Here is a 26306-nt window from a genome sequence, read left to right on the forward strand (position 1 = left end):
AGTGGGCCTTGGCTGCTTAACAGCAGGGCCATGATTTCAGCTGATCTGTCATGTCTCCCAAGTGAGGTTACTGAGAGGGGAGTCTCCCCACTGGCTCTGTGAGAGGATTCTCATAGGGCAGTGGAGGAAACCCAATCAGTGGCTCAGTCAGGCTTGTATCTACCCCAGAAGGCAGATTATGCCGCAGAGGATTCTGGGAGTGGGTATAAGTTTGAAGGGAACAATTATGCAGCGTCTTTGGCGGGAAGCAGAGTCCCAGGAGGAAGAGTACTGCTGTCTCTCCTCCTGTCAGAGGAAACGGGTGTCCCGGGTGGTGGCCTGGGAATCCAAAGAGAGTGAAGCTGAGCTGCAGAGGGATCCGGTGTGCCGAGAACCAGTGGGGAGAGAGAGAGGGGTCCAGTTCCAGGAAAGCCTACAAAGGTCGTGAGTACTGTGGATTGCCCCTGGGGGTCTGCCTAGTGTCAGAGGGGACCACTCCGGAGAAGGTTCTAGGGATCCAGGAGTCAGCTAACTGTTAAAAGGGGTGCCTAGTCAGAGGACCCTGAAGTGTCAGAGGTGGTACCTAGTCAGAGGACCCTGAAGTATTAGAGGGGTACCTGCAGTTTGGGACCTGAAGAGTCAGTGTACAGTGTGAAGTGTACAAAGTTGAGAGTTGCAGCACCACAAGTATCTCCACAGAGCTACCTCAGCCAGTACTGGGCTGGAGGGAGCTGTTCAGTGACTTTTGAGCCAAAGTAGTGTCAGGAGTCGAGTATTATAGTCTTGGATCTTCTGAATTAAAGTCGAGGTTCCAGCACAGTTTCAGTACTATTGGATCTATAAGCGTCAGAAAGCGCTGGTCGGCATTTAGCTGGCGTCAAGACAGCGCCAACAGGCATTTTTCCCAAAGTGTCCCAAAGTGTACCTAGTTGAGCCAGAGGCGTATCCCACTCATTCCCTTTTACCATTCCCTAAATACAATAAAACAAACAAACCAAAGATTGGTCTTTGCCTCAGTTCTCACACCTGGGTTTACAGCTCAAATGTGCTGAAAGTGTTACCTGTGACAATGGCAGACCCACCATAGGCTCAAGGCCTAGAAATCCTGCTACATATCTATTTAAAGCATATCTTTGGTCAAAATGTAGAATCATATATCAATTTTCACATTATTTTTCAATTATTTCCACCCTTATCCAACTAATCTGAATTATATTGACGTTTGTAAACTTAGGCTGGCCATATCATTCAAAAATGTGTGCAAACATTCTCATCAGTGACGTGACATATCTGTTCAAAAGTACTCCAAAAATGTTTTCTTTAAACATTCGATTTTGGAGTGAATGAAAGACACATTCACTTTTTGAAGTTTGTTTATTCAAGAAACATTTTCAGTCCCGATCCTTTAAAATTTCATGTCACTGTGGTCGAAAATAAATATTGATTTTACCCCAGAAAATGTCGAATGAAATTTTGCAAGTGTATAGTCAGATTAACTTTGTTAAGTGCCTTTACGTCTCTGAATTCATTGACCTGTACTTTTTATGCCCTGTGAGTAGACACTACTGTGTCATAGAATTCAAAGGGGTTGATTTACCAATACCGGGAGTGCAAAATATATGCAGCTGTACATGATAGCCAATCAGCTACTAACTTCAGCTTGTTCAATTAACCTTCTTAGCGGTATTCCCGAGCATGGCTCGGGGTTAAATTTCAGAGCCAAAAGCGGTAATCCCGAGCCACACTCGGGGTACCGCCAGAAGCATCACTGGATCCTGTAAGCAGGGTTACTTACCTTGTCACCGGGATCCAGCGATGTGTCCCGGCGGTGTCTAGCGGCGGATCTTCCTCCCGATCCTCTCCGTGCCCCGACTTCCGTCTCCTGCGACATGACGTTCACAGGGGGGTGGAAGCGGCGGAAAATTCAAATGTAAAATACACCAAACACACTGATACAGTTCAAAATAAAAAAAATCACATTAGTTTGCCCCCCAGTACCCTTTCCTGCAGCTTTACTGTACTTTTTATGTATATATATATCTATATATAGATATATATATATCTATATATATATATATATATCTATATATATATAGATATATATACATATATATATATACGTGTATATATATATATATATATATATATATATATATATATATATATATATATAATGTATACAGTTGGTTTGGGCTGCTCATTCACAAGAATTACATGCAAAATAATGGAACCGCTTTCAGCACCTAAAATCCGAAGCAATCATACCGCCAGGGAGGTTAAGAGACAAACAGAGAGGACTTTTAAGGTGCAATTGTTGGCTAAGAAATTTTACAACTCTTATAAAAATATAGATATTTTCACATTTCATCAGAATAAAGGCTACTCATAGGGAGTACAACAAAGGAAAACCCACCCATGTGAGTTACAAGAATGGTTTAAAACTTATCCCCCCATTAAGCCTAGGATACATTGTGACCTGTAACAGGTATATCCATCCTATTTCTAACTGTAAAAATTTGGCTAGGCACATGGGGGTTTTCCCCTTTGACGGGCATATGAAGTCACATAAACGGATGCTCCACACCTATCTGTTAAAAGGCACCATCCTTTCAATGTGTAGGAAGCCATATTCTGAGGAACCTGTGCAGAGGATTGGTGATGTAAATTTTTTGAATTTTTTGTAAAATGTTGTGTTTTTCACATTTTTTGATTGTCACCTATGAAGTTGGTCTTTGTATTGGTTTATGGAATTTGCTAATATGTATGTACAAATTTCCTTCTGTTTAGAAGCTTTAATGTACTGTGCACTTTCCTGAAGAAGCCTGTATGGCGAAACATTTTGAAACAGAAGCGCGGAAACATTCTAAACAAACACTACAGTTTCTGTATGGTTACATTTGATGTGATTTTATATTTTTGTATTTTTTTGATTAATAAATATCTATATTTTTAATAGAGTTGTAAAATTACTTAGTTAAAAACTGCTCCTTAAAAGTCCTGTATTTCGCTCTTTGTTTGCCTCTAATACAATGGGGTGTTGGTGCCATGTCTTTAGATAAGAGTCTAATCCTGGTTTAGCCCACGTAACCAACAGAAAACTTGTTCAATTAGGATTTGACAATAAAACCTGGAAGCTGATTGATTTCTATACAGAACTGCACCAGTATTTGCTCTCTCCAGTTTAGTAAATCAACCGCACAGAGTCTATTTTCTGAACTACAGAGGTGCTGAGAGGGTGGGTTTCATGAGGAAAAGTCAGTATAGGAATCATTGCTTCCAGACAGCAAGGTACAATGGAATATGTTATCCTAAGAAATTAAACAGCAGAGGAAAACATGCAAGGAATCCAGGAAGTTCTGAAAAGAGATGGCAGATGGCAACAGAGATGACAATACTCACAAAATGAAAGACAATTTTTTTTTTTTTTTTTTTAAGTAAGCTTATATTGGATTGTTAAAAATAACTACTAATTTTATTGCTATCACAATGCTGATATTTTATTATGCACTCTTTATTTAAGAAAAGAGTATGCCAAAGATTACAAGTTTTGATAAAATAGTCAAGAAACTCAGTAGTCAAAAATATACAAATGATTGACAAAGGCAATAATTCTGAGGGCCCATGAAAGAGAAACTCAAGGGCAAATACCAGACAGCTGCCCAGGTCTGTCGATAGTCCACACGACATTTGAGTAGGTGTGTCATTAAAGAAACAACAAAGCAGAGGCTCGTGAAAGCAAACATAAAAGGAACTTAATAAGGGTGTGATAACCTATTCAGACTTGAGACAGTGGTTGATGCTGAAATGTGGAGAAGAGAGAAAGGGTAGTAGGGAAATAGTGGTTAGGCATACATAGGCCTGTGCCAGATGGAGGGGGGGGGGGCACTGAGATTACTAGACAGAAGACCCTTTTGAGATGAGAATTTGAGAAGGCACTGCATGTTATTAAAAGGAGACTATGGGTTCTCCGGAGAAGGGAGTAAGGAGCCAGCTATTATTTGTTTGTAGTCATCTGTGTAGGAAAGTCCAACCAGTTAAACCATATATTGCAAAATTTTTGTGCAGTCCCCTTAAGAGCTGGTTAGGTCTTTGCTTCATATCTTCAGTGTGGGGAAACCACTGTCGTAATGTGGGTGGCAAGGGCGATACCCATAAAGCTTCAGCAGGAGGGAGCTGCATTGACCAAATGGATAATAAGAGTTTTTATATATTTTGAGAGGGAAATGTATGTAGGGTATGTACTTGAGTCCAAAAATTATGTTAGCAGGGACTTGACCAAAATATATGCAATAGGTCTGTCTGAGGTGCATCACGCCACCAGCAGGAATCTGGAAAGGAATAAACGGTCAATGGAATATAAGAGCTTGGGGGTGCGATACCATCTGGAGACTAGTTTATATTCAGGAGCAGAGCCATTGATGTCATCACATGGTCAGATGTCAGCAAACATTGAGAGTGAGGTCATGGGTTCATGCTCCTTAAGGGGCAAGTGTTCTTTTTTTCTGCTTTTACATGTAAGTGCACTAGACATTGTGTACATCAAAATGTGAATGTTTTAAAATTGTTTTTCAAATAAATGTGGAGGTTTATGCACATTGCACGATGACAGTTTTTTGAGTACCTTATATCCTATTTGAAGAGTAGAAAAATTAAGAGTCATCTTTGAGTGTCTAGCTACTTATTGTGTATTATTGTTTATTTTTTAGCATTATTGCTTTACTTGCTCCTATTAATGAAATCACATCCCAATAGGAGGTGCTATCACTTATTAATCATTGTTTCATCATATTATATAATTTATTAATGTGCTTTTTTTTTATATTTCTGGTAGCGCTGCAAGTTTACTTTTCATTTTGGCTGGTAAGTGAGCTGGGAATTTTCGTTTGTTTTTTGACATGCGTCGTCCTTCCATGTGCTTCTTGCTGTAAAAGCCAATTATAGGTTGGGGTGGTTGCCATTTTTGTTGGTATCACCGTTTTTCTGTGCCTATACATCAAAAATGCTAAAAAAGGCTCTCTGTCAGATAGCTTAAAAATTTCCAGAGGGGATGGGAAGCTTAAGGTGTCTAAGCCAATCAACCCTCTGGCACAGGTTTAAACTTAACATACTGTAGCATCAGATAATAAAAATGAGTGAAAGTTAACCAACACCTGTATGTAAAATTCTTGCATACTTATAATAGGAGTTGATGCAGGTAGGTTTACAGTGTTCAGTGATTAAAAAAGCTCAATCTAACCACCTCAAGTCATTTTCTTAGTATAGGCAGCACAACTGGGGCCAACCTTTCAATGATGCTCATGTTAGATAATAAAAGAGAGAAGATACTAGATAACCAAACCTGTAGATTTTAAGTAAGATAGTTCCCTGGCAGCAGTCCAATTATATAATGAAAATGGAAAAGTGCTTATGTGGAGGCATATGCAGCTGGGAGGGTAGCCATGATGTGCGGTCAAGGCAATATGCAGAGAAACTGAGCAGCAGATCCAGTCTTACTGTTTGTTGGTAGTGGGATGCTCCCTTGCTCTCTACGAAGTCTTAAGGGTGCGAGGTTGTAGAGGTCCTGGACCCCCAGAGGTCCTCCAGTGGCAAGCATTGGCTTCCTCAAGATAACCCAGCCAATCTCCCAGATGAAAATGTTCTATACCAAGTCTTTCAAGCAAGACTGGGACATTTGCAGCAGAGCAGACATAGAGGGGGTTAGAATATTTTCTGATTATCAAATGCAGCAAGTATTCCCATCTGTACGTGGCTCCAGCATTGTGCAACATTTATATAAGGTAGCCAACCTGTGTAGCGTGTTCCTAGACAAGTCAGGAAGAATTTGTATATGGACCCCGTTGAAGTTGATGGTGCCGAGCTGCAATGATAGATAGATAGATAGATAGATAGATAGATAGATAGATAGATAGATAGATAGATAGATAGATAGATAGATAGATAGATAGATAGATAGATAGATAGATAGATAGATAGATAGATAGATAGATAGATAGATAGATAGATAGATAGATAGATAGATAGATAGATAGATAGATAGATAGATAGATAGATAGATAGATAGATAGATAGATAGATAGATAGATAGATAGATAGATAGATAGATAGATAGATAGATAGATAGATAGATAGATAGCCTCCTTCGTGGCATAAAGCTTTATTCAGCAGATGACATCCCTGGTGTGGCTGGGATTGTTAGACATAGGACCCAGGGCTTGGAGAACCCCTCCACTCAATTCCTACCACTTGGGTGTGGTAAAAGGGCTAAATATACTCAAGACTGTGCTCCTTAGATGGGCAGGAAGGGTAGCCTCAGGGAGCCCAAAAGGTATTTAATTTGCTGTGGTCTTCAAGGTCCTTAATCTGAAGATGAAGCAGGGCTATCTGTGGTAGTGCCCCCTGTTTCTCGACAGACTGGAGTCACATAGTTTTTTTAGTTCAAGCCGGTTCCACATTGTCCATGCAGGCTGAGAGATAAGTGGTGCTCTGCTGCAGTGCATTGATATTCTCCCTAATTAATTTTTCATAAAACAATTGGAAAAGGAAGCAGGACTTTTTAGGTGTTGAAACTCCCCCTGTCAGGTACTGCTAAATCACAACTGGATATAAAAAAAAAATATATAACTTTTTAGTAAACGAAGGGAGGTGGTAAGTTTACTTTTATGTGAAGAAAAGGGGGGGGGGGGGAAGTGCTTGGCGCTGCCAATATGTGCGTGAAATGGAATAGGTGCTTCACTCAATGATGGGAGATAAATAGGTGTAAATATCACAAATATTGTATACAATAAGAAATGCAGAGCAATAGGTATATAAATAAATAAATAGGTGGTGTGTAGGTTCTCAAATGGTTAAAAGGTAAATACAATGGTATAGTATAAAACTTTATAAAAGACAACAATAGGTGTGTATAAAAACTAAATAGTGACATAAAATATCATGAATGCACTATAGTGAAAAGTGGTGACCTTCAAGTGAGGGTGAGGTAGTGGGTTGATAAAAATTAATAAAGTGCAGTGAATAGTTAGTGGAGTAACCAAGCAGAACCAATATATGGGAATACAAAAACCAAAATGTATGGTTGAAAATATATATATTAATTAGAGTGACTTAAGTAGCCAGAGAGTGACGTGCTCAAAAGAGTAATCTCAATCCCAAAAGGGGGAAGAGAGTGCCCAGTGGCAGTGGGGTACCCCGAATGACAGTGGGGTAAACCAAAAAAGTGAAAAAATGAAAAAAAGGATACAAAAAATGTGAATGGGTGTCTATTATACAAGATGTCTCCAAAGCAAAGGCGTACTAGTGGAAGAGATGCGCAAGAGAATGTGGTCCAAGAATGCACAAAAAATGCATCAAAAAAGTCCTCAGAAGCGCATATAGATTTAACAGTCCACAGTTATAATAAAGGTGTCAATATCACTGGTGCCACGGGGTGGATAATTCTAGGGTGAAAACTACGGTGCTCCCCTGTTCAGTGGGTCCGGTGCTCCCCTTTCTAGTAAAATACCGAGCTTACCAGAAAGAATTCCCCACACAGGGGTAGAGCGCAGGTCGATATTTTAGGGATCGCTCCCAAGGAAGAGGGGTCCGGTCACCTGGTCCACTTCAAATGTTCCAATTCCCCGTGTCACAATTTCTTGGTGTGTTGATAAGAATATCCCAACTTTAATGCTCCATAGAAGCCATCCCAGGACATGTATGTAAAAAGATGCCTCCAAATAGTGAAATACCGCTTAACAATCTTTTATTATATCAAAAGGTAAAAACAGGTACTCACATAAAAAACAGTAGTAACATACGCTCTTATGGCTTAGGAGCCGCAAGGTCCTCTCTGGCGGTGTAGTGGTGAACGGCGTGCGTTCTACCGACCGGATCTGCGTTCCTGAGCCGATCAAACAACATCCGGTAGGTAGAACGCACGCCGTTCACCAATACACCGCCAGAGAGGACCTTGCGGCTCCTAAGCCATAAGAGCGTATGTTACTACTGTTTTTTATGTGAGTACCTGTTTTTACCTTTTGATATAATAAAAGATTGTTAAGCGGTATTTCACTATTTGGAGGCATCTTTTTACATACATGTCCTGGGATGGCTTCTATGGAGCATTAAAGTTGGGATATTCTTATCAACACACCAAGAAATTGTGACCCGGGGAATTGGAACATTTGAAGTGGACCAGGTGACCGGACCCCTCTTCCTTGGGAGCGATCCCTAAAATATCGACCTGCGCTCTACCCCTGTGTGGGGAATTCTTTCTGGTAAGCTCGGTATTTTACTAGAAAGGGGAGCACCGGACCCACTGAACAGGGGAGCACCGTAGTTTTCACCCTAGAATTATCCACCCCGTGGCACCAGTGATATTGACACCTTATCATAACTGTGGACTGTTAAATCTATGTGCGCTTCTGAGGACTTTTTTGATGCATTTTTTGTGCATTCTTGGACCACATTCTCTTGCGCATCTCTTCCACTAGCACGCCTTTGCTTTGGAGACATCTTGTATAATAGACACCCATTCACATTTTTTGTATCCTTTTTTTCATTTTTTCACTTTTTTGATTTACCCCACTGTCATTCGGGGTACCCCACTGGGCACTCTCTTCCCCCTTTTGGGATTGAGATTACTCTTTTGAGCACATTACTCTCCGGTTACTTAAGTCACTCTAATTAATATATATATTTTCAACCATACATTTTGGTTTTTGTATTTCCATATATTGGTTCTGCTTGGTTACTCCACTAACTATTCACTGCACTTTACTAATTTTTATCAACGCCACTACCTCACCCTCACTTGAAGGGCACCACTTTTCACTATAGTGCATTCATGATATTTTATGTCACTATTTAGTTTTTATACACACCTATTGTTGTCTTTTATAAAGTTTTATACTATACCATTGTATTTACCTTTTAACCATCTGAGAACCTACACACCACCTATTTATTTATTTATATACCTATTGCTCTGCATTTCTTATTGTATACAATATTTGTGATATTTACACCTATTTATCTCCCATCATTGAGTGAAGCACCTATTCCATTTCACGCACATATTGGCAGCGCCAAGCACTTCCCCCCCTTTTCTTCACATATTTAGTATAACCTCTGGTGGGTTATATTCTGAAGTGGGCTGCAGCCGATTGGATTCCTTTTTTTCCCCTACCACCTCCCTTCTCTTATTCTAAGCGCAGATTTTCCTTTACACCTTATTCAAGTTTACTTTTATATCCTTCAGTGCACCATGACAGACAGGTCTACTAGGTTCCCTTTCAAATGTGTTACCCACAATGTGAAAGGCCTATACTCCCCAATGAAGAGGAGGACCTCCTTCCAACACTATAAATCATTATATGCTGACGTGCTTCTCCTACAGGAGATGCACTTTCCACCGAACTACAATCTAAATTTTTTGCAGACTTATGATCTTTCCTGGATGGGTAGAATTACAGCAGTTAAAATGACTTTTCTTACACGTATACTGTACTATTTCAGATCCCTCATGATTCCGGCATCCTCTGTTTTTTTCCGGCAGCTACAATCTTTCATTTTTAAATTTATTTGAAATAAGGGTGGATCTCGGGTAGCCCGGTCCACTTTATATAGATCTAAATGTAAAGGTGGGCTGGGAGTTCCACATTTTCTGCACTACTATAGGGCGGCACAAATAGTCCAATTATATAAAATTTTTAATGAGAACTACAGGCTCGATTGGATCAATTTGGAGCCACGGGGTAGTCTGGCCATCCCATTGGATCTCTTATATGGCTATCCCCGAAAGAACGGAAAGTAGTCATGTTTCCATCTCTGTCCCACTGCTTACAGCTCTGGGACATAGCATGTAAATTGTACCCTTTCAAATCCCCTCATTTGCCAGTTGCCCCTCTCTTGAATAATCCTCATTTTCCCCCAGGTCAACAGCCTTGTCAGTTTATTTGGTGGACTGACAAGGATCTCTATAGGATTGCTCACTTTATAGATGATAAGGGGATTAGACCACACAGCTACGTTAGGGAAACGGTACAGATGCCCCTAAGGAGACATATCGCCTATATCAAAATACTCATTTCCTGCGAACATTAACTAAAGCTCAGGTTGATATAACCACTAGAACTCTTTTTGAGAACAGATGCTTACGCGGGTCTGAACCACGAGGGGGATAACAGAATTATACGCCCTATTCAATAGCCAAAGTGACAAACTTTCATATAAAAAGGCATGGGAATCGAACCTAGGGGAAATAATTGAGGAAGAGGAGTGGAAAAAATGGTCAACTATGGTGCACAGAGGAATACTTAACATCTCCCTAGTGGAAGCAAATTATAAAGTGATGTCTCTCTGGTATCTGGTTCCGTCAAGATTGGCGAAGCTGTATCCTGGCATCTTGTCCCTGTGCTTTAGGGGATGTGGAAAGGAGGGTGATATGTACCATGTCTGGTGGTTCTGTCCGAATGTCAGGAGCTTCTGGATCAGGATGTTCAATATGACCCATTCGGTGACAGGGCAGAATATTCCCTGGGTTGCCAAGACGGCGCTGTTTGCTGACCTGTCAGGGGAGATCCCCATACATTTACGTACTCTCATCTTCTTTATCCTCGTAGCAGCTAAAATAACCATAGCGCGTTCATGGAAATCACCGATGCTAAATATTGTGATGGTCAAACATAAAATCTCCTGGATCATGATTAACGAAAAACTGACCAGTATCCGTAAATATAGTCAAACCAAGTTCGAGAAAGTGTGGAACCCATGGGTAGCATATCTTCAGGCTCCCTGAGTGTTGAGAGGCATTTGTAATAGGAGGCAGGTCTAGGGGGACAGAATCTGTTTTATTCTTTTCTCTCTTTCTATTCCTTTTTCTCATTTATTCCTTTTCCTTTCATACTTCTTTGGTTATTCCATATATTACTTGAACAGGATAGTTTGATATAGAGTGAGGAGATTAGTCCTAGTTGACATTTATTATACAGATATGATGCATAAGTGCTGTTGGTGATTACTAATTCAGGGTGATGTCATTGAAAGCCTATTGCTATATAATTTTGTTTGTGGACACTTTTCTTTGAAATCCAGCAGTTGATCTCAGTATATTTGCATTTTGATGTCGCTAATCTTTTGTTGACAAATGTTCAAATTGATATCTTTGTATACTTTTTAAAAAAATTACAATAAAAACTATAATTTTATTGGATATAGATTAAAAAAGCTCCAATCAATGGAGGCATAACATAGATTGTAAGAAAAATATATGGCATAGAATCACATTATGCAGAAAATATAACCCAAAAACACAGCCCCCCCCCCCTAAACAAAGGGGGAAAAAACTTGGGGGTGCAGCCCCAATATCATCAGCCAGGACAACCGAATAGCCAATGACTCGGGACGGGACTGAGTCATTGGCTATTCAGTTGTCCTCAAGATTACCAATAGTTGTCCTCAAGATTACCAATAGATGCTACTACACACCTTAGCGATTATCCAAATTCTCACCTAATACCTCTCCCATATGCTGGCATGACTGCAGTAAAGTGGACAATCTATTACATACTCTATGGTCTTGCCCTAGCCTCACTAGCTTCTGGTCCCAAACATTTTGTCTCATCCCCTCGTGCACAGGTATACTACATAAATCACAACCGCCCTTAGTCCTTCCTAATATAGGCATTGACCAATACCTGAACCCATTCAGACCAGTAGTGACACATATACTGCTAGCAGCCTGACTTACCATTCTGAGAAAATGGAAAACAAACATATCCCCGAATATCTCAGAAGTAGTAACTGTGGTTAATTCTAACTACATCTTTGAGCGACTACTTGCGATAAACTTCCTAAACCTTGCCAAGTTCTTCCAAATTTGGAACATATGGACCAACAGATAACTCTTTACTGCTGCCAATTCAACTCCATCCTGAATGATTACCTCCATTTCTTGGCCGAATAAGCTTGCAGATATCATTGTTTTTGTATCCTACTAATATAATGTTTCCACTTTCTGTATATGCTGCAGTACCCTTTGCCTGTTTACCTGCAAAACTGCAAAACTCAATAAAAATGTATTAAATAAAAAAAAAGTCATCAGCAGGCCAAGATGGCAGTGACACGATCTGCCACCTCCAGATATAACCCATAAACACAGCCCCCCCAAAAACAAAGGGGAAAAAAACTTGGGGGTGCCACCCTGATATCATCAGCCAGGACAACCGAAAAGTCAATGACTCAGGGGACGGGACTCCTCCCTTGGCTATTCAGTTGTCCTGGCTGATGATATTGGGGCGGCACCCCAAAGTGTTTTTTTCCCTTTTTTTCCACTTTGTTTTGGGGAAGGGGGGGCTGTGTTTATGGGTTATATTTTCTACATGTGTTTCAATGTCATATATTGTTCTTACAATCTATGTTATTTCTCCATTTATTTTTTGCTTTTTTTATCTATATCCAATAAAATTATATTTTTTATGTATCCAGTTGTGATTTATCAGTACCTGACCTGACGGGGGAATTTCAACACCTAAAAAGTCCCGCTTCCCTTTCCAATTGTTTTCTGATATTTCTCTTGGGATGTGGTGTTGATAGGACTGGCCCTGGCATTTTTCTCCCTGATTGATTTTTCTATACAAGAAGAGAATGCCTCAAACTCCTTACTTAGGATGTCCCAAAGGAACTCTCTCAGGTCCATAGTGTGGCAGAGATGGAGTGTGAGTAGGCAACCAAGCCTAGGAGCCGAGTTGTTTCAGTGTCAAGGACCTATGGGACCTGTAAATCAGGTTGTGAGGGATAAGTGTTCTGCGATTTCAGCCCCAGCCAGTCATAGGGTTTTGGGGAAGGTGTCCTAAAGCAACGGGCTCCTCTGGAGGTGGCAGATAGTGTCGCTGCCATCTTGGTCGCTGATGGCTTTTTTTTTTCAATTTAATACATTTTTATTGAGTTTAGTTTAGATATTCAGGGATTTGTTTGTTTTACATTTTCTCAGAATGGTAAGTCAGGCTGGTAGTAGTATATGCGTCACTACTGGTCTGAATACGTTTGGGTATTGGTCTATGCCTATATTAAGAAGGGCTAAGGGCAGTTGTGGTTTATGTAGTATACCTGTGCATGAGGCGATGAGACAAAATGTTTTGGACCAGAAGCTAGTGAGGCTAGGGCAAGGCCATGGAGTATGTAATAGATTGCCCACTTTACCACAGTCATGCCAGCATAGTGGGGAGGTATTAGGTGAGAATTTAGGGTAGTTAAAGGGTATGTAGTACCATATATTGGTAATCTTGATTGTCATTTCCTGGTGGTTAGTGCAGTGGGAGGCTTTGATCTGGATGCATTGTGCCATTGTGATGGGGTGAGTGTCATTCCAAGGCCTTTTTCCCATTTTAACATGGGGCTGGACTTAGATAGAGTGCATTTATCTTGTAATGTGTTATAAAAGAGGGAAATTCCCTTCTTTTTCTGTTTGGGTTGGTTAAGAAAGTCCCAGGCAGCCGGGGGGTAGGAATAGAGAGGGAGTTGGGTGTTTAGTTAGGAAATGTAGGATACATGTACATGTAAAGTGGAGAGGTTTGGGGATATGGTATGTCTAATTCAAATCTTCCAAAGAGAGAGGAAGGTTGTCCTTAAGGAGAGCATTGGCTTCGAGGATACCTAGATCCATAAGGGGTTTAACTTTTATAGACAGGATCAAAGCTTCAAAAATTCAGATTGGGTACGATGTGTAAATCAGGGATTTGTGAGTAGATGGAGTAAGAATAATGTGCCTCCAGACCAGCAGGGATGCCTGTATGGGAGCAGGAAGAGTTTCAGATTCTACTGTTTCCAAGAGTTGCTTAAAAGAAGAAATTGCAGGTTTGAGGTAGAAGAAAGGTTGTGTTCTGTGTCGACCCATAGTGGGGGTTCTGTGGGGGAGAACCAGTGTTTAATTTGGTCTAGTTGTGTAGCCAATATTCGTCACGTGCGGGTCACAATCAAAGAAAAATCACATTCAGTGGCGCTTAAATCAAACTATAAAGTAGCATGACATGAGTCCATAATACTGATAAACTGTCCATATATTATGAACTATATAGTATATCCACTAAATGAGGTTGAAGGATTGTAAGAGGTGCATGAAAGTCAGCCAGCCCCCAGTTTGATGTACTCACCTTCCAGTCTGTCACCAACCAAATAAGACCTGTCTCTTGGTACAAAGAACAGGGGTTTAGTTGACACACATTTGCAAACGCATGTGAAAGCTGCAGAGCCACGTCACGGCACCCTGTTTAAATCTGCAGTCCTACACTCTTAATTTAGTGTCCTCACACTGGAGGCACATGGCCGCTAATGGGTGGATGGGGAACAGGTGAGAGGGAGACAGCCCAACCTCCCCCAACCCATCCCCATCCACGACTGGCTATTGTCTCAAAAAGTTCAAATAATTAGGTTAAAATATAACCATGGTGCAAACTGGGGAAGACCAGCTGAAAAGCATTACACCTCCATCCCCTTGGTGGATGCAGTATATGGATAGGAAGGGATTTTATATATGGGGCATGGCCTGTAAAGCACACTGCCTTTGAAATCCCTTATTTCCTTTGGGACTTTATATGAGACAAGCAGGTCATGCTATTGGTCTCCATCCCTGTATACGGAAAACACTAGGGTCAAATCAAAAACTGCATCCACCAAAAACGCACGAAAATCGCACGGTGGGACTTTAGATGAGGCACCAAGCTGTAAGCAAGGCGTCTCCATCCCTGGTTGCTTTAAACATATTGGACTAGGTGGGACTTTAGATGAGACCCAAGCTGGTGTTGCCCGGCGTCTCCATCCCTATAACAAAACACAAAATGAGGTTGAAGGATTGTAAGAGGTGCATGAAAGTCAGCCAGCCCCCGGGCAACACCAGCTTGGGTCTCATCTAAAGTCCCACCTAGTCCAATATGTTTAAAGCAACCAGGGATGGAGACGCCTTGCTTACAGCTTGGTGCCTCATCTAAAGTCCCACCGTGCGATTTTCGTGCGTTTTTGGTGGATGCAGTTTTTGATTTGACCCTAGTGTTTTCCGTATACAGGGATGGAGACCAATAGCATGACCTGCTTGTCTCATATAAAGTCCCAAAGGAAATAAGGGATTTCAAAGGCAGTGTGCTTTACAGGCCATGCCCCATATATAAAATCCCTTCCTATCCATATACTGCATCCACCAAGGGGATGGAGGTGTAATGCTTTTCAGCTGGTCTTCTCCAGTTTGCACCATGGTTATATTTTAACCTAATTATTTGAACTTTTTGAGACAATAGCCAGTCGTGGATGGGGATGGGTTGGGGGAGGTTGGGCTGTCTCCCTCTCACCTGTTCCCCATCCACCCATTAGCGGCCATGTGCCTCCAGTGTGAGGACACTAAATTAAGAGTGTAGGACTGCAGATTTAAACAGGGTGCCGTGACGTGGCTCTGCAGCTTTCACATGCGTTTGCAAATGTGTGTCAACTAAACCCCTGTTCTTTGTACCAAGAGACAGGTCTTATTTGGTTGGTGACAGACTGGAAGGTGAGTACATCAAACTGGGGGCTGGCTGACTTTCATGCACCTCTTACAATCCTTCAACCTCATTTTGTGTTTTGTTATAGGGATGGAGACGCCGGGCAACACCAGCTTGGGTCTCATCTAAAGTCCCACCTAGTCCAATATGTTTATAGTATATCCACTATTCAGAATGTCCAATGTGTAAACAGAGATAGTATGGAAGCGCAGTCTCCCAGGCTAATAGGTCACCAGTGTTCCTCAACAGATGCTCAATAGCCTTCACCGCACCTTCTGTGCTCCCCTTAGCAATGGACACTCACCAAATATCAATTTCATATGAGCCTGTATGCATCGGCTGCATGAGCCCTTGTCCCCGGATATCCAGCCAATTTCAATGATTCTGCAAGCCAGGACACCTTATCAGCTTCCTCCAAAGCCAGGGTCAGGAACCGTATCACAGCCAATGAATGCAAGCAGAAAAAAGGGGACAGAGGATAGTGTAATATTGCTACGTACGTTGCTACCTTGGAGACCGTGGAGGTTGATTCAGCTGGTACACCCGGTCCCAATATGTTTGGAGCTATTATATCTTCTGGCAGAAGTAAGCAGATTGATTGAGGGGGTTCGGGGAGCTGTATATGTGATGCAATAAAGTAAAGGCAATATTACACTATCCTCTGTCCCCTTTTGTCTGCTTGCATTTATTGGCTGTGATACGGTTCCTGACCCTGGCTTTGGAGGAAGCTGATAAGGTGTGATTTTGCTCTGATTGTGCCTACGAATATTGCACTTTGCATTTTACATTTTTTTATCTATTGTTGTTCTTACAGTGGCTGCTAGTATACACGTAGGTGTTATACACAATTTTAATCCCAAATGATTTTATTATTTATACATTTTAAAGACCACCAGCGCCGGGCGGGTGTATGTGGGTTTTATCTTCAGACACCTTTTTTATATAGTTGTGCAGCCAAGTAATAGTCCTTGACATCAGGGAAACCCATTACACAAAATGATTTGTGTTTATTTAGGGATAGATGGGAGCATCTGGCCCTTTGGCCGTTCCAAATATAGGTCCTGAGGGTTTTGGACAGGGATGTTAGGTATCATGCGGGGACCTGAATGGAAAGTGACCTGAACAATAAAATGATTTGAGGGAGGATGTTCATCTTGACCGCTGCCAATCTACCACACCATGAGAGTTCACATTTGGCTTTGTGTTTAAGTTCCTGTTCAATTTTGGAAAGTAGTGGTACAAAGTTGGCCACCGCCATGGAGGTGGTGGAGGATGTTAGTGTGATACCAAGATATGGGATTCCTTCGTCAGTCCATTTAAATGGGAAACAACTTTGTAGTTAGAGTTTCGAGGAGGGATGGGCTCCCAGATCTAGGATCAGGGATTTGGTGGCAATAACTTTATCATGTGACATGTGACTAAAATAGGTAAAAATTCAAAAAGCCTGTGGAAGGAAGGAATCCGGGTTTGTTAGGAGTAGTATAATGTTAACCACAAAGAAGTTTATTTTGTGGGTGTATTTACCAAGTTGGAAGCCTGTGATTTTCGGATGGGAGCGAATCGCTTCTGCAAGAGGTTCAATCAGCAGATTTAAGATGGAGGGAGACAGGGGGAATCCCTGCCTGGTCCCATTTGTGATAGAGAAGGGTTTGGACAATAGAACTGAGGCGTTCACTTGTGCCGAAGGAGTGGAGTATAGGGTCATAATTGCATTGAGTATAGTCCCATGGAAGCCAAATTTTTCCAAAACCTTGGACATGTATAGCCACTCAACTCTATTGAACGCCTTCTTTGCATCCACCGAGAGAAGCAGAGAAGGTTTTGGAGTTTTGTTTGCGTAGTAGATAATGTCGATAATGCGTCTCTACCAGGCACAAACCCTATTTGGTCTTGTGGTATCAGAGCGGGTAGGACTGCCATCAGACATTTCGCTAACACTTTGGTGTATATTTTCACATCGGAATTCAAAAGGGAAATCAGGCGAAAATTTGCAGGAGTGGTGGGGTCCTTGCCCAGTTTAGGCAGGGTGACCACTTGTGCTCTCAGCATCTCTGGGGTAAAAAAAAGGATGAGTGAGCTGCTTTAGTAAGCACAGAGTAAGGGGTGGGGTGAGGGTTTGGGCAAACAGCTTATAGTACTCGTTTGGTAGGCCATTAGGGCCAGGGGACTTCCCTGTGGGTAGTGATTATATAGATTTGGATATTTCTCAGTCTGAGGAGGGAGTGTTTTGTTCAAAAAGTTGCTCCGTTGTCAGGGAGCTGTAGTTTGGGCAAAAAGCTTTGGATGTCTGATGAGGAGGGCTGGGGAGTATTAGAGTCCTCTCTGAGGTTATAAAGGGCACTATAATAGTTGGCAAACTCATCAGCAACAGCTTGTGGGTTCGTGATCTTACAGTTGGAAGTGGGGTGTATGAGGTGGGGAAATCTGGTTTTGGCTTGGGCGGTTTTCAGTCCATTAGCTAGGTGTTTCCCAGTTTTGTTAGCATTCGCATAATATGTGAGTTTGAGTGAGTGGAGATGTCTATCAAATTGTTCCGCGAGTAGGTTTCCCCGGAGGGTAGCTAGAGACGATGAGATGGAGGGAGTAGGGGGTTTTTGTTTTGTGTTTCAAGAGTGTGGATCTCTGCGAGGAGGGTATTTAGTTTGTGGGTGCTCTGTTTTTTAGCCCTTTCTCCCTGTTGGATGCAGATTCCTTGTATGAAAGTTTTGTGGGCATTCCATAAAGGTGAATGGATCAGAGACAGAGTGCGTGTTGTGGGAAAAGAAGTCCCGGAGATGCTGAGATATAATCTTAGACGTCTGGCCATCCTGTAACTATTTAACATTCCATCGCCACATAGGAGTTCTAGAGAGGGGATCCCGCTCCTCAATTATGATGTAAATGGTGCACGGTCTGACCATGTTATGTTGTGATTAGAGGAGGAGGAAACCCTCTGAAGAAGCCATTGGTCAGTCACAAAATGGCCAATACGAGTGTAGGAATGGTGCCTAGAGGAAAATAGCATATAGTCCCTTTGCAAGCATGCTGGCATTACCAGACATCATGAACCCCCTCTTTATGGAATAGGTCCCATGGAGATGGGTGTCTTACTCTTGATGTTAACCTGGAATCTAGATGAGGGTCCATGGTTATATTGAAGCAGTTGGCCATACTTGATAGGGAAGATGAGTTTGAAAATTTTGAAAAACCGTAGTTGGTGCGTGTTGGGGCATAGATAGTAACAATGGTGAGTGGCATAGAGTTTAGGTTCCCTGTGATGAGTATGTATCTGCCCTCTTCATCCAGTAGGGAGTTCTTAAGATGGAGTGCCATGGATTTGTTATTAGCCAGGAGAAGCCCCATTTCTTCTCAGAGTCAGAAAGACGTGTGGATAGTCCTTATGTGTGAATTTGGGGGTTGCTTCCTTGTGGAAATGTGTTTCTTGAGTGCAGATTATATCTGCATGTGCTGTAGATGCTTCTTTCCAGAGAGAAAATCTCTTGGTTGGGTGATTGAGGCCCTTAACATTAACAGATAGGCATTTCAGCGGCATTGGTAAATCACATTGGATGATTGGCGATGGTCAAGGCAGTTGGGGGATTTGGTCTACAGAGGTAATGGGGGACATCTTGGGATGACATTGTTGAATGAGAGAGCCGGGCTTGCATTGTGTAGCCATTAAGGTGCTGCACTAAACGAAACTTGGGAAGGGTCAAAAAACAACAAAAGAAAAGTCCCCATATTGAGGGCCGTGCGCAGAGAAGAATAAGATGCAATGAGTCTGGATGGGGGGAACAAGGGTGAAATGAGAAAAGAGCCTATTTGAGGCAATCAGCTTTGTAGAACGCTTGCGGGAGATCACTTGCCAATCTGGTTGGTGTCCTGCTACACCAAGCTGCCACTGGAGGGTCTGGTACTATGCCCCATTGTTTCAGGGTGAGCATTCCTTCTTCCAGGGTGCTGAGGCAGATGGTGTTGCCTTTATGTGTAAGTAGCAGGGTCACCGGGTATTTCCACCTGTGCTGGATCCTGTGGTTTTGCAGAGCTTTTGTCACTGTCGCAAGATTTTTACATAGTTACATAGTTACATAGTAGGTGAGGTTGAATAAAGACAATAGTCCATCCAGTTCAACCTGTGTAGGTGTGTGTGGCTGTAATCATCTCACATACCCCTGAATGTTCTGATCCTTGAGATGTAGGTCTAATAGTCTTTTGAAATCCACCATACTACCCGCAGAAACCACTTCTTGTGGTAGAGAATTCCACAGTCTTGTAGCCCTAACAGTAAAGAACCCCCCACGTTGCCTGAGGTTAAAACGCTTCTCCTCTAATCGCATTGTGTGCCCCCGAGTCCTCATGCAATCCCTTCGACTGAACAGCTTTTTTTCTAAGCTGAGATCCCCATTGAGATATTTAAAAATTGCTATCATGTCCCCCCTCAGGCGTCTCTTCTCCAGGGAGAATAAATCAAGCGATTGGAGACGCTCTTCATAATCAAGGTCCTCCAATCCCCTAATTAGTTTAGTTGCCCTTCTCTGTACTTACTCCAGCTCCAACACATCTCTTCTGAGGACTGGCGACCAGAACTGGACAGAATACTCCAGATGAGATCGGACCAGAGTTTTATAAAGTGGAAGGATTATAGTCTTATCTCTGGAAAACATCCCTTTCTTTATGCATGCTAATATTCTGCTAGCCTTGGTAGCCGCCACTTGACATTGCATGCTGTTGCCTAGTCTATCATCAATCAAGACTCCCAGATCCTTCTCCATTTTTGATTCCCCCAAGGGTTCCCCTCCTATGTGTATTGGGCTTTTATGTTTCTAGTCCCCAAGTGCAAAACCTTACACTTCTCCACGTTAAACCTCATTTGCCAAGTCGTTGCCCACTCCGTTATTTTGTCCAGGTAATTCTGTAGGATATCTGCTTCTTGATATGCAGTTATTGCCCTGCCTAATTTTGTGTCATCAGCAAAAACTGATACCGAACTACTGATCCCGTCCTCAATGCTGTTTATGAATAAATTGAACAAGGTTGGTCCTAGGACTGAGCCTTGGGGGACCCGCTTACTACCTCAGACCAGTCTGAGTATGCGCTGTTTATTACCACCCTTTGGACACGCCCTTTTAGCCAGTTCCGTATCCAAGAGCAAACCCTGCTGTCGATACCTGCAGACCTTATTTTATAACTTTTGTGGCGTTGGAGGGTATGTTGCAAAAGATCCGAGAGTGGTTGGACAGAGGAATAGGGTTCTGGGAGGCCCTTGAGCTGGAGAGTGGCAGATAGGATTTTTTCTTTCTTGTGAAAAAAATGAATCCTAAGTAGAACATCTCTCGGGTACTCCTGAGGAAGGAAGGAGAGTTTTGGTAATCTGTGTCATCTATTGATAAGGAGATCCATAGGTGATAGAGAGGGGACCAGAGTGGAGAAAAGGGTGTGAGTATATTACATTAGCTGGTCAGAAGGGACTGAGTCCGGGACCCCTCTTATTTTAAAATATTCTTCCTGGACCTATCCTCCAAATCTGCCACTTTGTTCTTCAACCACATGTAGGGTTGAGCGAACACCTAGATGTCCGTGTTCGACGGGTTCGGCCGAACTTTAAAAAAAAGTCCGGGTCCGTGTCCCGGACTTTTACCGAACTTTTCCCGGACACCGAACCCCATTGAAGTCAATGGGGACCCGAACTTTAAGGCACTAAAATGGCTCTAAAACACCAAAGGAAAGGGCTAGAGTGCTGCAAATGGCAGCAAAACGTAATTAAGAGCATGGCAAGTGCTCTGCAAACAAATGTGGATAGGGAAATAACTTAAAACAACAAAAAAAAACAGAAAAATAAAACAATGTTCTTCTTCATCTCTGAAGGACGAGGCCCATATGGAGTAGGAGGGAGGTTGAGGTGGTGGTGGATGTGGCGGTGACTAGACATATGCCGGTTTTCGGTAATTCGATATATCGCGGTATTGCATAGCCACGGTATTGTTATTGTGGCATTTTTAAAATACCGAGTTTCTCTGTCAAGTCTGCCTGACTTGTGAATTGATACATTTCAGTGAGCTGGATGACTCATTCACTCACTCAGCTAACACCTTTCAGCATTAAGTCTCCTAACTATAAACAAAAATGATTACATTTGTATCTTTTCCTTCCCTCTGCCAGGGAGAAAGGAAGTTTAACCTCTTAAAGACTGGATCTTTTTCTGACACTTGCTGCTTGCAAGTTAAAATCAGTTTTTTTTTTGCTAGAAAAGTACTTAGAACCCCCAAACATTTTATATATTTTTTTAGCAGAGACCCTACAGAATAAAATGGCGATTGTTGTAATATTTTATGTCACACTGTATTTGCGCAGCAGTCTTTCAAACGCAATGATTAGACTTTAATGAATAAAAAAAAAAAAAAAAACGTAACAGTAAAGTTATCCCAATTTTTTTTTTTTTTGTTACACAGAGAATCGTGAGAGAATCGTGATCTTTATTCCAAGCTAAAAAATCGTGATTCTCATTTTGGCCAGAATCGTGCAGCTCTAATAAATATATATATACACACACACACGCCTAGCAGCCCACATTACATTATTATATAGCCATCAAGCAGTGTCTGGCCTACCTGGTGATGACTGGTCCTGGCGCTCTGATCCGATGGCCTGGTCTTTAAAGGGGCAAATCCTTGCGATCCAGAAGTGGTTAAACCTGCAGGAGGACCGGTGTTTTTATCTATTAATGACTTTACTATTGCTTTAGGCCTGGTTCACATGTATGCGGGTTGGTGGTTCACATGTATGCGGGTTGGCGGTTCACATGTATGCGGGTTGGCGGCCCACATTTGCACAGGCATAGCAGCCCATTGATTTGAACGGGCTGCTATGCCCTCATTTTCCGCAGAAAAAAGGTGCATGCAGCATTTTTTTTAAATTCAGTGGCCTTGAAATCCATCCTGCTTTTGCACCATGCGACTAACCTGCAGTTCCTGCTCTGGCAAGCTTTCTGCATTTTTTGTATACGTGGGCACGGCATTTAAAAATAAACAGTTTGCGTGTGCAGCAACGGCAGGTAAGTCGCATGGTGCAAAAGAAGGATGGATTTCATGGCCACTGCATTTTTTTAAATTCTGCATGCACCTTTTTTCAGCTGAAAACGCAGGCATAGCAGCTCAAGCCCATTCACATCAATGGGCTGCTATGCCTGTGCAAATGTGGGCCCCCAACCCGCATACATGTGAACCAGGCCTAAAGCAATAGTAAAGTCATTAATAGATAAAAACACCGGTCCTCCTGCAGGTTTAACCAATTAATGACTTTACTATTGCTTTAGGCCTGGTTCACATGTATGCGGGTTGGGGGCCCACATTTGCACAGGCATAGCAGCCCATTGATGTGAATGGGCTTGAGCTGCTATGCCTGCGTTTTCAGCTGAAAAAAGGTGCATGCAGAATTTAAAAAAATGCAGTGGCCATGAAATCCATCCTTCTTTTGCACCATGCGACTTACCTGCCGTTGCTGCACACGCAAACTGTTTATTTTTAAATGCCGTGCCCACGTATACAAAAAATGCAGAAAGCTTGCCAGAGCAGGAACTGCAGGTTAGTCGCATGGTGCAAAAGCAGGATGGATTTCAAGGCCACTGAATTTTAAAAAAATGCTGCATGCACCTTTTTTCTGCGGAAAATGAGGGCATAGCAGCCCATTCAAATCAATGGGCTGCTATGCCTGTGCAAATGTGAACCACCAACCCGCATACATGTGAACCAGGCCTAAAGCAATAGTAAAGTAATTTATAAACAACACCTCCTTCAGGTTTAACCACTTCTTGACCACAAGGATTTGCCCTCTTAATGACCAGGCCATCGGATCGGAGCCGAGCGCCAGAACCAGTTATCACCAGTTAGGCCAGACACTGCTTGATGACCTATTTTAGGCCTGGTTCACAGAGTCTGTACTGACTGACTATATAATAATGTGCATAAGTGAACCAAAGCCCCTAAATTCAGCAATGAAATTGAAGTGAGGTGGAAATTTAATAATTTAAATTTAATAATAGAATACCGTGATAATACCGTATACCGTGGCAAAACCTTAATCAATTAATCGCAGCATGAAAATCTGATACCGTCACAAGCCTAGCGGTGACATAGGCGTGCGCACAGGGTGTGCTGGGTGTGCCTGGGCACACCCTAATCACCTAGGGCACATAGCATTGCCAGTGAGGAGATGGGAAAGATCTCCCTGGGACCTGCTCTGCTCTATTTCTCCTTGCCTACAGGTACATGGCCCCGATACATTACTCTCCCTGCTGGCAAACACATGCATGTGTATTTCAACTTTGGGGTGCACACCTTAATGCAATAGGCTGCGCACACCTATGGGCGGTGTAGGTGGAAGCGGCGGTGGAGGAGGACCAGGGCCGGATTAACAGCATCATGGGCTTGGTGCTGAGGATTTTGAAGGGCCTTAAGGGCCGTGCCTTGCCATGCACCCAGAGGAGGAAGGGTGCAGCCATGCATGCCTAATTCAACATGGGATGCTGTCTCTGAAGCCCATAAACACATCCATGCATCGCCAACTGTCCCTCCTTGTCCGGCCTTCACGCTGTGTGGGGAGGTTCTGAGGGTGCTGCCTGGGGAAGCGAGCATAGAAGCCAGACTTCTGTGTTTACAAGTGACAGAAGAGCGGTAACAGTGAATATGGCCAACCCGGGGCCTATATAAAAGGTAGGGGCCTGGAGCTGCAGCTCCAATAGCCCCTACATTAATCTGGCCCTGAGGAGGAGGACGAGGTAGCCAACACTGCTTCTTTTCAAAAATTTTAAATGAGGGTACACCCCAAAAGAGTGAGAAAGAGCAAAAATGGAACAATGGGTGGGTAAGGTCGGTATCCATTGCTATTCTGCATAAGGTACGGAAAAGTCCCGTGGGATCCATGCCTGGTTCATTTTAATGAACGTGAGCTTGTCCACATTGTCTCTGGACAGGCGGCTGCGCTTGTCTGTTATAACGCCCCCAGCCGTGCTAAATACCCGTTCAGATAATACACTGGCTGCAGGGCACGCCAGCACCTCCAAGGCGTAAAGGGCAAGCTCAAGCCATGTGCCCAATTTGGAGACCCAGAAGTTGAAGGGGGCAGACCCGTCATTCACTACATGTAGGCGTGTGCACACATACTGCTCCACCATGTTGGTAAAATGCTGCCTCCTGCTAAGACGTTCCATCTGAGCTGCTGGTGCTGCTGTTTGTTGTGGCGTGCTGACAAAGCTTTTCCACATTTCGGCCATGCTAACCCTGCCTTCTGAGGTGCTGGCGGTGCCCTGGTTGCGTTGGCGACCTCCTCCTCCTCCTCCTCTGCCTTGTGCTTCCACTGTGGCCCCGCTGTCAGATGGGAATGCCAGCAGCATGGCGTCTACCAGCGTGCGCTTGTACTCGCGCATCTTGCGATCGCGCTCCAGTGAGTGAATTAAGGACGGTACGTTGTCCTTGTAACGGGGATCCAGCAGCGTGGCCACCCAGTAATCAGCACAAGTTAGAATGTGGGCAACTCGGCGGTCGTTGTGGAGACACTGCAGCATGTAATCGCTCATGTGTGCCAGGCTGCCCAGAGGCAACGAAAGGCTGTCCTCTGTGGGAGGTGTATCGTCCGTGTCCTCTGTATCCCCCCAGCCACGCACCAGTGATGGCCATGAGCTGGCCTGGGTGCCACCCTGCTGTGAACATGGTTCCATCTCCTCCTCCAGCTCCTCCTCCTCCTCATCCTCCTCATCCTCCAGAACTGTGCCCCTGCTGGACAATTGCGTCCCTGGCGTTTGCGTGTGCAGGAACCCACCCTCGGAGCCCCTTGCGAATGACTGCCCTGAAAGCCTTGGAAATGTTACCTCTTCATCCTCCTCCTCCTCCTCATCCTGTGCCACATCCTCTTCCATCATCGCCCGAATTGTTTTTTCAAGGAGGCATGGAAGTGGGATAGTTAAGCTGAGAACGGCGTCATTGCCACTGGCCATGTTGGTGGAGTACTCAAAACAGCGCAACAAGGCACACAGGTCTCGCATGGAGGCCCAGTTAAATTAAATAGCGGAATAGAAAATATGATCCAAAAAAAGTGTATGTATATCACACGTACACAACCACACTGGGCCCCAATTACTATTGTTTGTACCCCTAAAAGGCTAGATGAGGAGTAGGGGGAGTATGGAACAGGCAGCACCCTCAAACCTTCAGAAGTATGAGATGAACCCCAACAACTTGGAAAGGTGGATCTCTCTCACACGTACCGACACAGACTATCCCGCAATTCAATTGATCCTCAAAGGTTTTTATTGAATAGCGGAATAGGAAATATGATCAAAAAAAGTGTATGTATCTCGCACGTACACAACCACACTAGGCCCCAATTACTATTGTTTGTACCCCTAAAAGGCTAGATGAGGAGTAGGGGGGGTATGGAACAGGCAGCACCCTCAAACCTTCAGAAGTATGAGATGAACCCCAACAACTTGGAAAGGTGGATCTCTCTCACACGTACCGACACAGACTATCCCCCAATTTAACTGATCCCCAAAGGTTTTTGATTAAATAGCGGAATAGAAAATATGATCCAAAAAAAGTGTATGTATATCACACGTACACAACCACACTAGGCCCCAATTACTATTGTTTGTACCCCTAAAAGGCTAGATGAGGAGTAGGGGGGGTATGGAACAGGCAGCACCCTCAAACCTTCAGAAGTATGAGATGAACCCCAACAACTTGGAAAGGTGGATCTCTCTCACACGTACCGACACAGACTATCCCCCAATTTAACTGATCCCCAAAGGTTTTTGATTAAATAGCGGAATAGAAAATATGATCCCAAAAAAGT

This window comes from Pelophylax lessonae (genome assembly GCF_965119305.1).
Source record: "Pelophylax lessonae genome assembly, chromosome: 4".
Taxonomy (NCBI): Eukaryota; Metazoa; Chordata; class Amphibia; order Anura; family Ranidae; genus Pelophylax; species Pelophylax lessonae.